General features: G+C 42.3%; 1 long non-coding RNA gene across 2 annotated transcripts in view; it reads right to left on the bottom strand.

Moving 5' to 3' along the window:
* LOC127979687 (uncharacterized) overlaps positions 1 to 12,657 on the bottom strand; it is a 16,639-nt gene extending 3,982 nt beyond the window's left edge. The window contains exons 1-3 of one of the 2 annotated variants that reach the window (XR_008158839.1): positions 12,453 to 12,657; positions 5,191 to 5,560; positions 1,128 to 1,497 (exon numbers count right to left, since the gene is read on the bottom strand). This is a non-coding gene — a long non-coding RNA (uncharacterized LOC127979687). Of the gene's footprint in view, positions 1 to 1,127; positions 1,498 to 5,190; positions 5,853 to 12,452 lie in introns of those variants that run through there. The other variant, XR_008158838.1, reaches the window with a different exon arrangement.

A 12,657-nucleotide genomic window follows, 5' to 3' on the forward strand; every position in this document is an offset into this window, starting at 1 on the left:
GGACCAAACCACACCCTAAACTTAACCATCACAGACCCAATGATTATAATTTAACTATGACATTAACCGTCTTTGATAACATGGCAGTCTGGCTGAAACAATACTTTTTGGCAGAACACGATGCTGGGTCGGGATTATCAGTCTGCGACCTTCGAGTTGTGGTCTGGTTCGCCGATCTGGAACAAGTTCAGTCAAGAACTTTGTGTTCTCATATCTACTTAGATCTAGATTGAGTGCTGGAACAAACTGCACTCTCAAGCTAACCGCCATAACCTCAGCAATTATGAACCCAGCTGGTTCAACTCGAGCACTGTGAAACTTAAGGGTGAAAAAATTCAGAGCCTAAATTTAACCATCGCAGACCCAGCGTTTAAAAACATAATTTTCACTTTTTTAGGCCCAATGCTTAGACAAGCGCAGCTCCTAGACCGGAGATGATCTCACGCGATATGGTATAGTCTGACAAGCGTGGGCCCGTGCACCTTTCCCTCAGTCTCCCTATCCCAAACCGGCCTAGACGAGGGCTAGGTTGGGGGGAGCTGTTGTATTTTTCCAAACCTAACCCAAGCCAGAGCCATCGGACTAGACATACCATCTTACGTAAAAGATCCTACTATGGGCCTCTGTCATTGTTCTAATTGAATCTCTTAAAGCCGATTCGACTCGAGTACTGTGAAATTTAAGACCGAGCTAAACCACAGCTTAAACTTAACCATCACAGACGCAGCTATCGGAAAACTTGCTGGCTCAACTCGAGCACTGTTAAATTTAAGGCTGAATTAAAACACACCCTAACCTTAGCCATCACAGATGCAGCTATCGGAAAACTTGCTGGCTCAACTCAAGTACTGCTAAATTTAAGGCTGAATTATAACACACCTTAAACTTAACCATCACAGACCCAAACTTAACCATCACAGACCCAGTAATTGCAGTCTAACGATGACACTTACCGTCTTTGGGACAAGGCAGTCTGGCTGAAACAGGACTTCATGGCGGAACGCGATGCTGGGTCGGGATCGTCAGACTCTGAATTTCGAGCTGTGGTCTGGTGAGTACTGCTAAATTTAAGGCTGAACCAAACCACACCCTAAACTTAACCGTCACAGACCCAGCGGTTTAAAAACCTAGCCGGTTTATTTTCTAACACAGCTAAATTTAAGGCTGAACTAAAACACTCCCTAAACTTAACCATCATAGACCCAGTGATTATAGTCTAACGATGACACTTACCGTCTTTGGGACAAGGCAGCCTGGCTGAAACAGGACTTCATGGCGGAACGCGATGCTGGGTCGGGATCGTCGGACTCTGAATTTCGAGCTGTGGTCTGGTGAGTACTGCTAAATTTAAGGCTGAACCAAACCACACCCTAAACTTAACCGTCACAGACCCAGCGGTTTAAAAACCTAGCCGGTTTAATTCTAACACAGCTAAATTTAAGGCTGAACTAAAACACACCCTAAACTTAACCGTCACAGACCCAGCGGTTTAAAAACCTAGCCGGTTTAATTCAAACACAGCTAAATTTAAGGCTGAACTAAAACACACTCTAAACTTAACCATCATAGACCCAGTGATTATAGTCTAACGATGACACTTACCGTCTTTGGGACAAGGCAGTCTGGCTGAAACAGGACTTCATGGCGGAACGCGATGCTGGGTCGGGATCGTCGGGCTTTGAATTTCGAGCTGTGGTCTGGTGAGTACTGCTAAATTTAAGGCTGAAACACACCACACCCTAAACTTAACCGTCACAGACCCAGCAGTTTAAAAACCGAGCCGGTTTAATTTGAACACTGCTAAATTTGAAGCTGAACTAAAACACACCCTAAACTTAACCGTTACAGAACCAGTGATTATAGTCTAACGATGACACTTACCGTCTTTGGGACAAGGCAGTCTGGCTGAAACAGGACTTCATGGCGGACACGCGATGCTGGGTCGGGATCGTCGGACTCTGAATTTGGAGCTGTGGTCTGGTGAGTACTGCTAAATTTAAAGCTGAACCAGACCACACCCTAAACTTAACCGTCACAGACCCAGCGGTTTAAAAACTTAGTCGGTTGAACTCGAACACTGCTACATTTAAGGCTTAACTAAACCACGCCCTGTATTTAGCCATCACTGACCCAGCGTTTTTTGAAAACCACATTGAATCTTTTAATTGGATCACTCCTTCCCGGTTCTCCTTTTCTCCGCCAGGGGGAGAGTAAGAGGCGGGACAGGGGAGCAAACCCAAGCCCAGACAGGCTTGTTGGGAGGTGCGGGACCCAGACAGGCCTAGTCACCTCCTGGTTTGCTTTAAATTTAAACTCTTGGACCTTTAATGGTTTTCTTTCCGGGGGTTTTTATATGTTGTTATATCTTTATATATTTTTATAGTTTTAATATTTGTTTTTTATTTTTCATTTTTAGATTTATATTTATATGTATGATATTATGGACATGTTAATTTTAACACTCAAACCTTTAGTGGTAAGCTGAAAGATCTTTTCCTATTTTTCTTCCATTTAGTTTACATTTATATTACTAACATGCTAACTTTCAGATTGCTTTTGGAGGTGTCAGTGCTTTAAAGGTCTTTATATATACAATATCATCAACAGACTAACTTTAAAACACTGATATTACTAATAGAAAGATAAAGAAAGAGGTATTGGAAAACTAATTTTAAACGAGGAAGAGTGTATCTAAAACCCCCAGGGAGTAAGCCTAGAAATGTGTTTGGAGCAGCAATTTTGATACTTATTGAGCTTGATAAAACTTACTTTCAAAATATAGGAAGTACGTGGAGCCAACCGTTTTAATGCCTTCTGATTCACTTCAAGAGGTAACTATTAAACCTTAAATGGTAATGTGTTGATGATTAATAGAGTAATATTAGCATTGGCACGCTAACGTAAGTGAATTAATATTAACAACAGAACAATTAAGTGACAGAGATCAGAATCCAGGCTTTAAATTAAGAAAAATGCTATTTAAATCCCCAGAAAAATAGGCCTTGAAACGTTATTGGAGCAGGAATCCGCATATTTAACTAGGTGTCAAAGAAGCTGACTTTAAATGCTAAAAAGAGCTATTTATCAGTGATAAAAACCTAAGAAAACTGTACGGTCGTGTCCGACATATTTGGAGGAGCACAAGATGGGTCTAATCTCAAAAAATATTTTTATAATTTTGTACTCACCACCCTGTAACAGTGTATGCAAAAACACACAAATAGAAGGCTATTGCAACATCTTTCTCTCTCAGAAGTTATCGCATCCAGCGGTTACCCTTGTGTGAGGGTGATGTCTGATTGGCTTGCCATAACTTTTAGGAGGGAGGTCTGGTAGAAGCTTGATGCCCTGCATCCGCCAGTCTCAACCTTCGACCTTTTAGGAGTATTCTAGTCCAAGTTTTCGATATTTCAGACCTACTTTGGTTTATTATACAGCAGAGTACATATGTTTTTTCAGTCGCTCTAACATGCACTCCAAATAATTTCAAATCAACAGAATCAAATTAACGTCTCTCCTAATTACTGGTTTAAGTTGAAAACCCCTTTTAACTCGATCCAGAACCCAACCATGCAATTGTGGATCTGGTCAAGCCCAAACAGCAATTGGATACAAGACACGCGCTTGGGGCTGATCGTCCAAGCGAGCCGGCCTCAGCGTGAGGGTGTATAGTGTTTAACGGCCGAAACACCCGATGATCCTGAGGTACACTACTGAAGAGGTTGTCTTGAACATTTCCCTCACTCTAACTGTTTTGGGGGAGCAGGAAAGAATAATGAAAAAAATGTCCTACTATAACAAATATCGTCCTTGAAACATGGCATTTGCCTGAAACAAAACTTCTTGGCGTGATCTCACATCTACTCAGATCTAATTTTAGCACTGGACCAAACCTGCGCTCTAAACCTAACCGCCATAACCGCAGCCTTCAAAAACCTAGCCGGTTCAACTCGAGTACTGTTAAATCTATAGATGGACCCAACCGCGCTCTAAACCTAACCACCATAACCGCAGCATTTAAAAACCTAGCCGGTTCGACTCGAAGACTGCTATTTTTAAGGCTGGACCAAACCACACCCTAAACTTAACCATCACAGACCCAATGATTATAATTTAACTATGACATTAACCGTCTTTGATAACATGGCAGTCTGGCTGAAACAATACTTTTTGGCAGAACACGATGCTGGGTCGGGATTATCAGTCTGCGACCTTCGAGTTGTGGTCTGGTTCGCCGATCTGGAACAAGTTCAGTCAAGAACTTTGTGTTCTCATATCTACTTAGATCTAGATTGAGTGCTGGAACAAACTGCACTCTCAAGCTAACCGCCATAACCTCAGCAATTATGAACCCAGCTGGTTCAACTCGAGCACTGTGAAACTTAAGGGTGAAAAAATTCAGAGCCTAAATTTAACCATCGCAGACCCAGCGTTTAAAAACATAATTTTCACTTTTTTAGGCCCAATGCTTAGACAAGCGCAGCTCCTAGACCGGAGATGATCTCACGCGATATGGTATAGTCTGACAAGCGTGGGCCCGTGCACCTTTCCCTCAGTCTCCCTATCCCAAACCGGCCTAGACGAGGGCTAGGTTGGGGGGAGCTGTTGTATTTTTCCAAACCTAACCCAAGCCAGAGCCATCGGACTAGACATACCATCTTACGTAAAAGATCCTACTATGGGCCTCTGTCATTGTTCTAATTGAATCTCTTAAAGCCGATTCGACTCGAGTACTGTGAAATTTAAGACCGAGCTAAACCACAGCTTAAACTTAACCATCACAGACGCAGCTATCGGAAAACTTGCTGGCTCAACTCGAGCACTGTTAAATTTAAGGCTGAATTAAAACACACCCTAACCTTAGCCATCACAGATGCAGCTATCGGAAAACTTGCTGGCTCAACTCAAGTACTGCTAAATTTAAGGCTGAATTATAACACACCTTAAACTTAACCATCACAGACCCAAACTTAACCATCACAGACCCAGTAATTGCAGTCTAACGATGACACTTACCGTCTTTGGGACAAGGCAGTCTGGCTGAAACAGGACTTCATGGCGGAACGCGATGCTGGGTCGGGATCGTCAGACTCTGAATTTCGAGCTGTGGTCTGGTGAGTACTGCTAAATTTAAGGCTGAACCAAACCACACCCTAAACTTAACCGTCACAGACCCAGCGGTTTAAAAACCTAGCCGGTTTATTTTCTAACACAGCTAAATTTAAGGCTGAACTAAAACACTCCCTAAACTTAACCATCATAGACCCAGTGATTATAGTCTAACGATGACACTTACCGTCTTTGGGACAAGGCAGCCTGGCTGAAACAGGACTTCATGGCGGAACGCGATGCTGGGTCGGGATCGTCGGACTCTGAATTTCGAGCTGTGGTCTGGTGAGTACTGCTAAATTTAAGGCTGAACCAAACCACACCCTAAACTTAACCGTCACAGACCCAGCGGTTTAAAAACCTAGCCGGTTTAATTCTAACACAGCTAAATTTAAGGCTGAACTAAAACACACCCTAAACTTAACCGTCACAGACCCAGCGGTTTAAAAACCTAGCCGGTTTAATTCAAACACAGCTAAATTTAAGGCTGAACTAAAACACACTCTAAACTTAACCATCATAGACCCAGTGATTATAGTCTAACGATGACACTTACCGTCTTTGGGACAAGGCAGTCTGGCTGAAACAGGACTTCATGGCGGAACGCGATGCTGGGTCGGGATCGTCGGGCTTTGAATTTCGAGCTGTGGTCTGGTGAGTACTGCTAAATTTAAGGCTGAAACACACCACACCCTAAACTTAACCGTCACAGACCCAGCAGTTTAAAAACCGAGCCGGTTTAATTTGAACACTGCTAAATTTGAAGCTGAACTAAAACACACCCTAAACTTAACCGTTACAGAACCAGTGATTATAGTCTAACGATGACACTTACCGTCTTTGGGACAAGGCAGTCTGGCTGAAACAGGACTTCATGGCGGACACGCGATGCTGGGTCGGGATCGTCGGACTCTGAATTTGGAGCTGTGGTCTGGTGAGTACTGCTAAATTTAAAGCTGAACCAGACCACACCCTAAACTTAACCGTCACAGACCCAGCGGTTTAAAAACTTAGTCGGTTGAACTCGAACACTGCTACATTTAAGGCTTAACTAAACCACGCCCTGTATTTAGCCATCACTGACCCAGCGTTTTTTGAAAACCACATTGAATCTTTTAATTGGATCACTCCTTCCCGGTTCTCCTTTTCTCCGCCAGGGGGAGAGGAAGAGGCGGGACAGGGGAGCAAACCCAAGCCCAGACAGGCTTGTTGGGAGGTGCGGGACCCAGACAGGCCTAGTCACCTCCTGGTTTGCTTTAAATTTAAACTCTTGGACCTTTAATGGTTTTCTTTCCGGGGGTTTTTATATGTTGTTATATCTTTATATATTTTTATAGTTTTAATATTTGTTTTTTATTTTTCATTTTTAGATTTATATTTATATGTATGATATTATGGACATGTTAATTTTAACACTCAAACCTTTAGTGGTAAGCTGAAAGATCTTTTCCTATTTTTCTTCCATTTAGTTTACATTTATATTACTAACATGCTAACTTTCAGATTGCTTTTGGAGGTGTCAGTGCTTTAAAGGTCTTTATATATACAATATCATCAACAGACTAACTTTAAAACACTGATATTACTAATAGAAAGATAAAGAAAGAGGTATTGGAAAACTAATTTTAAACGAGGAAGAGTGTATCTAAAACCCCCAGGGAGTAAGCCTAGAAATGTGTTTGGAGCAGCAATTTTGATACTTATTGAGCTTGATAAAACTTACTTTCAAAATATAGGAAGTACGTGGAGCCAACCGTTTTAATGCCTTCTGATTCACTTCAAGAGGTAACTATTAAACCTTAAATGGTAATGTGTTGATGATTAATAGAGTAATATTAGCATTGGCACGCTAACGTAAGTGAATTAATATTAACAACAGAACAATTAAGTGACAGAGATCAGAATCCAGGCTTTAAATTAAGAAAAATGCTATTTAAATCCCCAGAAAAATAGGCCTTGAAACGTTATTGGAGCAGGAATCCGCATATTTAACTAGGTGTCAAAGAAGCTGACTTTAAATGCTAAAAAGAGCTATTTATCAGTGATAAAAACCTAAGAAAACTGTACGGTCGTGTCCGACATATTTGGAGGAGCACAAGATGGGTCTAATCTCAAAAAATATTTTTATAATTTTGTACTCACCACCCTGTAACAGTGTATGCAAAAACACACAAATAGAAGGCTATTGCAACATCTTTCTCTCTCAGAAGTTATCGCATCCAGCGGTTACCCTTGTGTGAGGGTGATGTCTGATTGGCTTGCCATAACTTTTAGGAGGGAGGTCTGGTAGAAGCTTGATGCCCTGCATCCGCCAGTCTCAACCTTCGACCTTTTAGGAGTATTCTAGTCCAAGTTTTCGATATTTCAGACCTACTTTGGTTTATTATACAGCAGAGTACATATGTTTTTTCAGTCGCTCTAACATGCACTCCAAATAATTTCAAATCAACAGAATCAAATTAACGTCTCTCCTAATTACTGGTTTAAGTTGAAAACCCCTTTTAACTCGATCCAGAACCCAACCATGCAATTGTGGATCTGGTCAAGCCCAAACAGCAATTGGATACAAGACACGCGCTTGGGGCTGATCGTCCAAGCGAGCCGGCCTCAGCGTGAGGGTGTATAGTGTTTAACGGCCGAAACACCCGATGATCCTGAGGTACACTACTGAAGAGGTTGTCTTGAACATTTCCCTCACTCTAACTGTTTTGGGGGAGCAGGAAAGAATAATGAAAAAAATGTCCTACTATAACAAATATCGTCCTTGAAACATGGCATTTGCCTGAAACAAAACTTCTTGGCGTGATCTCACATCTACTCAGATCTAATTTTAGCACTGGACCAAACCTGCGCTCTAAACCTAACCGCCATAACCGCAGCCTTCAAAAACCTAGCCGGTTCAACTCGAGTACTGTTAAATCTATAGATGGACCCAACCGCGCTCTAAACCTAACCACCATAACCGCAGCATTTAAAAACCTAGCCGGTTCGACTCGAAGACTGCTATTTTTAAGGCTGGACCAAACCACACCCTAAACTTAACCATCACAGACCCAATGATTATAATTTAACTATGACATTAACCGTCTTTGATAACATGGCAGTCTGGCTGAAACAATACTTTTTGGCAGAACACGATGCTGGGTCGGGATTATCAGTCTGCGACCTTCGAGTTGTGGTCTGGTTCGCCGATCTGGAACAAGTTCAGTCAAGAACTTTGTGTTCTCATATCTACTTAGATCTAGATTGAGTGCTGGAACAAACTGCACTCTCAAGCTAACCGCCATAACCTCAGCAATTATGAACCCAGCTGGTTCAACTCGAGCACTGTGAAACTTAAGGGTGAAAAAATTCAGAGCCTAAATTTAACCATCGCAGACCCAGCGTTTAAAAACATAATTTTCACTTTTTTAGGCCCAATGCTTAGACAAGCGCAGCTCCTAGACCGGAGATGATCTCACGCGATATGGTATAGTCTGACAAGCGTGGGCCCGTGCACCTTTCCCTCAGTCTCCCTATCCCAAACCGGCCTAGACGAGGGCTAGGTTGGGGGGAGCTGTTGTATTTTTCCAAATCTAACCCTAACCCTAACCCTAACTTAACCGTTAGTAACCCCTATGGCTATACCCACCCTGGCCCTAAACCTACCCGTTAGTAACCCCTGTGGCTATACCCGCCCTGTCCCTAAACTTACCCAACAGTAACCACGGTGACATCACGGCCCTTAACCTAACCACTCTAACCCTGGACTACTCTTAGCCCTGACATAAGTTTTCTAAACTCCGTATTTACTCTGAACCATTAGCAGATTTCTCCGGATTCATTTAACTCTCCACCGGGTACCTCGGGTATATACATACTTTATTTATTCATCTAATTAATAATTTACTAAACGAACACATATGTTTTCTTAAAAAAAAGAGGTCATACTAAAAACCGGAAGTAGGAATGGAGGGGGGGTGCGTGTCTGTGGGCTTGGCCTGGCTTGGGTCGGCGTTTAGTGGTCAGCGGACGAATGGACCGAGCACAACCAGGTTCAGACCTTAGGTTTGAACCTTGGACGTTTCATTCCCCTAACTCTAACCCTAACTCTAACCCTAACCCTAACCCTCTAACTCTAACCCTAACCCTAACTCTAACCCTAACTCTAACCCTAACCCTAACTCTTCTATGGACCAAACCGCGCTCTAAACCTAACCACCATAACCGCAGCATTTAAAAACCTAGCCGGTTCAACTCGAGGACTGCTATTTTTAAGGCTGGACCAAACCACACCCCTAAACTTAACCATCACAGACCCAACGATTATAATTTAACTATGACATTAACCGTCTTTGATAACATGGCAGTCTGGCTGAAACTGGACTTCATGACGGAACGCGATGCTGGGTCGGGATCGTCGGACTCTGAATTTCGAGCTGTGGTCTGGTGAGTACTGCTAAATTTAAGGCTGAACCAAACCACACCCTAAACTTAACCGTCACAGACCCAGCGGTTTAAAAACCTAGCCGGTTTAATTCTAACACAGCTAAATTTAAGGCTGAACTAAAACACACCCTAAACTTAACCATCATAGACCCAGTGTTTATAGTCTAACGATGACACTTACCGTCTTTGGGACAAGGCAGTCTGGCTGAAACAGGACTTCATGGCGGAACGCGATGCTGGGTCGGGATCGTCGGACTCTGAATTTCGAGCTGTGGTCTGGTGAGTACTGCTAAATTTAAGGCTGAACCAAACCACACCCTAAACTTAACCGTCACAGACCCAGCGGTTTAAAAACCTAGCCGGTTTAATTCTAACACAGCTAAATTTAAGGCTGAACCAAACCACACCCTAAACTTAACCGTCACAGACCCAGCGGTTTACAAGCCTAGTCGGTGTAATTCTAACACAGCTAAATTTAAGGCTGAACTAAAACACATCCCTAAACTTAACAATCACAGACCCAATGATTATAATTTAACTATGACATTAACCGTCTTTGATAACATGGCAGTCTGGCTGAAACAATACTTTTTGGCAGAGCACGATGCTGGGTCGGGATTACCGGTCTGCGACCTTCGAGTTGTGGTCTGGTTCGCCGATCTGGAACAAGTTCAGTCAAGAACTTTGTGTTCTCATATCTACTTAGATCTAGATTGAGTGCTGGAACAAACTGCACTCTCAAGCTAACCGCCATAACCTCAGCAATTATGAACCCAGCCGGTTCAACTAGAGCACTGTGAAACTTAAGGGTGAAAAAATTCAGAGCCTAAATTTAACCAAAAACATAACTTTCACTTTTTTAGGCCCAATGCTTAGACAAGCACAGCTCCTAGACCGGAGATGATCTCATGCGATATGGTATAGTCTGACAAGCGTGGGCCCGTGCACCTTTCCCTCAGTCTCCCTATCCCAAACCGGCCTAGACGAGGGCTAGGTTGGGGGGAGCTGTTGTACTTTTCCAAACCTAACCCAAGCCAGAGCCATCGGATTAGACATACCATCTTACGTAAAAGATCCTATTATGGGCCTCTGTCATTGTTCTAATTGAATATCTTTGATTGAATCACTCCTTCCCGTGCCTCCTTTTCTCCGCCATTGGGAGAGGAGGAGATGGGACAGGGGGGCAAACCCAGGCCCAGACAGGCTTGGTGGGAGGTGTGTGGCCCAGACAGGCCTAGTCACCTCCTGGTTTGCTTTAAATTGAAACTCTTAAACCTTGAGTAGTAATCTTTTGAAGGGTTTTTGTATTTTATTTATTTATTTATTATTATTATTATTATTATTATCTTTACATATTATATTTTTAGGTACATGATTATTAACATGCTAATTTTAACATACTGGTACCTTTAAATATAAATCTGTTAAATAGTTCATTCTATTTAATATTTACAGTTTTTTTCTATTTTTGATCTATATTATTAGCATGCTAACTTCAATGTACCAATATCTTTAAATAGTCATCTGTTAGCTTATTTAATTTTTTAGGATATTATCAAAATACTCGTTTTAACATATGATACCTTTTAATAGTAAACTTTAAAGATTTTGATATTTATTTCACAATATATATATATATATGTGTTTTATATTTTAAGTAATTTTAAACTAAGAAAAGTATACATAAAACCCCATGAAAGTAAGACTAGAAACGTGTTTGAAGCAGCAAATTTGCACACTTAGTGTTTTAAGGCCGAAAAACACGATGATCCTTCAGTTTTCTACTGAAGAGACTGTCTTGAATATTTCCCTCACTCTAAATACGTTGAGGGAGCAGGAAAGAATAACAGCAAACAATGCCTTCCTGTAACAAGTATGGTCTTTGAAACATGACTGTTTGGCTGAAACAAAACTTTCTTGGCAGAGCACGATGCTGGGTCGGGATTATCGGACTGCAGCTTTCGAGCTGCGGTCTGGTTCGCCGATCTGGAACAAGTTCCGTAAAGAACTTCGTGTTCTCACATCTAATCAGATTTAATTATAATGCTGAACCAAACCTGCGCTGTAAACCTAACCGCCATAACCTCAACGATTGAAAACCTTGCCGATTCGACTCGAGTACTGTGAAATTTAAGGCCGAGCTAAACCTTAACCATCACAGACGCAACCATCGGAAAACTTGCTGGCTCAACTCGAGCACTGTTAAATTTAAGGCTGAATTAACCCACACCCTAACCTTAGCCATCACAGATGCAGCTATCGGAAAACTTGCTGGCTCAACTCAAGTACTGCTAATTTTAAGGCTGAATTATAACACACCTTAAACTTAACCATCACAGACCCAGTGATTGCAGTCTAACGATGACACTTACCGTCTTTGGGACAAGGCAGTCTGGCTGAAACAGGACTTCATGGCGGAACGCGATGCTGGGTCGGGATCGTCGGACTCTGAATTTTGAGCTGTGGTCTGGTGAGTACTGCTAAATTTAAGGCTGAACCAAATCACACCCTAAACTTAACCGTCACAGACCCAGCGGTTTAAAAACCTAGCCGGTTTAATTCTAACACAGCTAAATTTAAGGCTGAACTAAAGCACACCCTAAACTTAACAGTCACAGACCCAGCGGTTTAAAAACCTAGCCGGTTTAATTCTAATACAGCTAAATTTAAGGCTGAACTAAAACACACCCTAAACTTAACCATCATAGACCCAGTGATTATAGTCTAACGATGACACTTACCGTCTTTGGGACATGGCAGTCTGGCTGAAACAGGACTTCATGGCGGAAAGCGATGCGGGGTCCGGATCGTCGGACTCTGAATTTCGAGCTGTGGTCTGGTGAGTACCGCTTCATTTAAGGCTGAACCAAACCACACCCTAAACTTAACCGTCACAGACCCAGCGGTTTAAAAACCTAGCCGGTTTAATTCTAACACAGCTAAATTTAAGGCTGAACTAAAACACACCCTAAACTTAACCATCATAGACCCAGTGATTATAGTCTAACGATGACACTTACCGTCCTTGGGGACAAGGCAGTCTGGCTGAAACAGGACTTCATGGCGGAACGCGATGCTGGGTCGCGATCGTCGGACTCTGAATTCCGAGCTGTGGTCTGG

This window comes from Carassius gibelio, chromosome B19 (assembly GCF_023724105.1).
Source record: "Carassius gibelio isolate Cgi1373 ecotype wild population from Czech Republic chromosome B19, carGib1.2-hapl.c, whole genome shotgun sequence".
NCBI lineage: Eukaryota > Metazoa > Chordata > Actinopteri > Cypriniformes > Cyprinidae > Carassius > Carassius gibelio.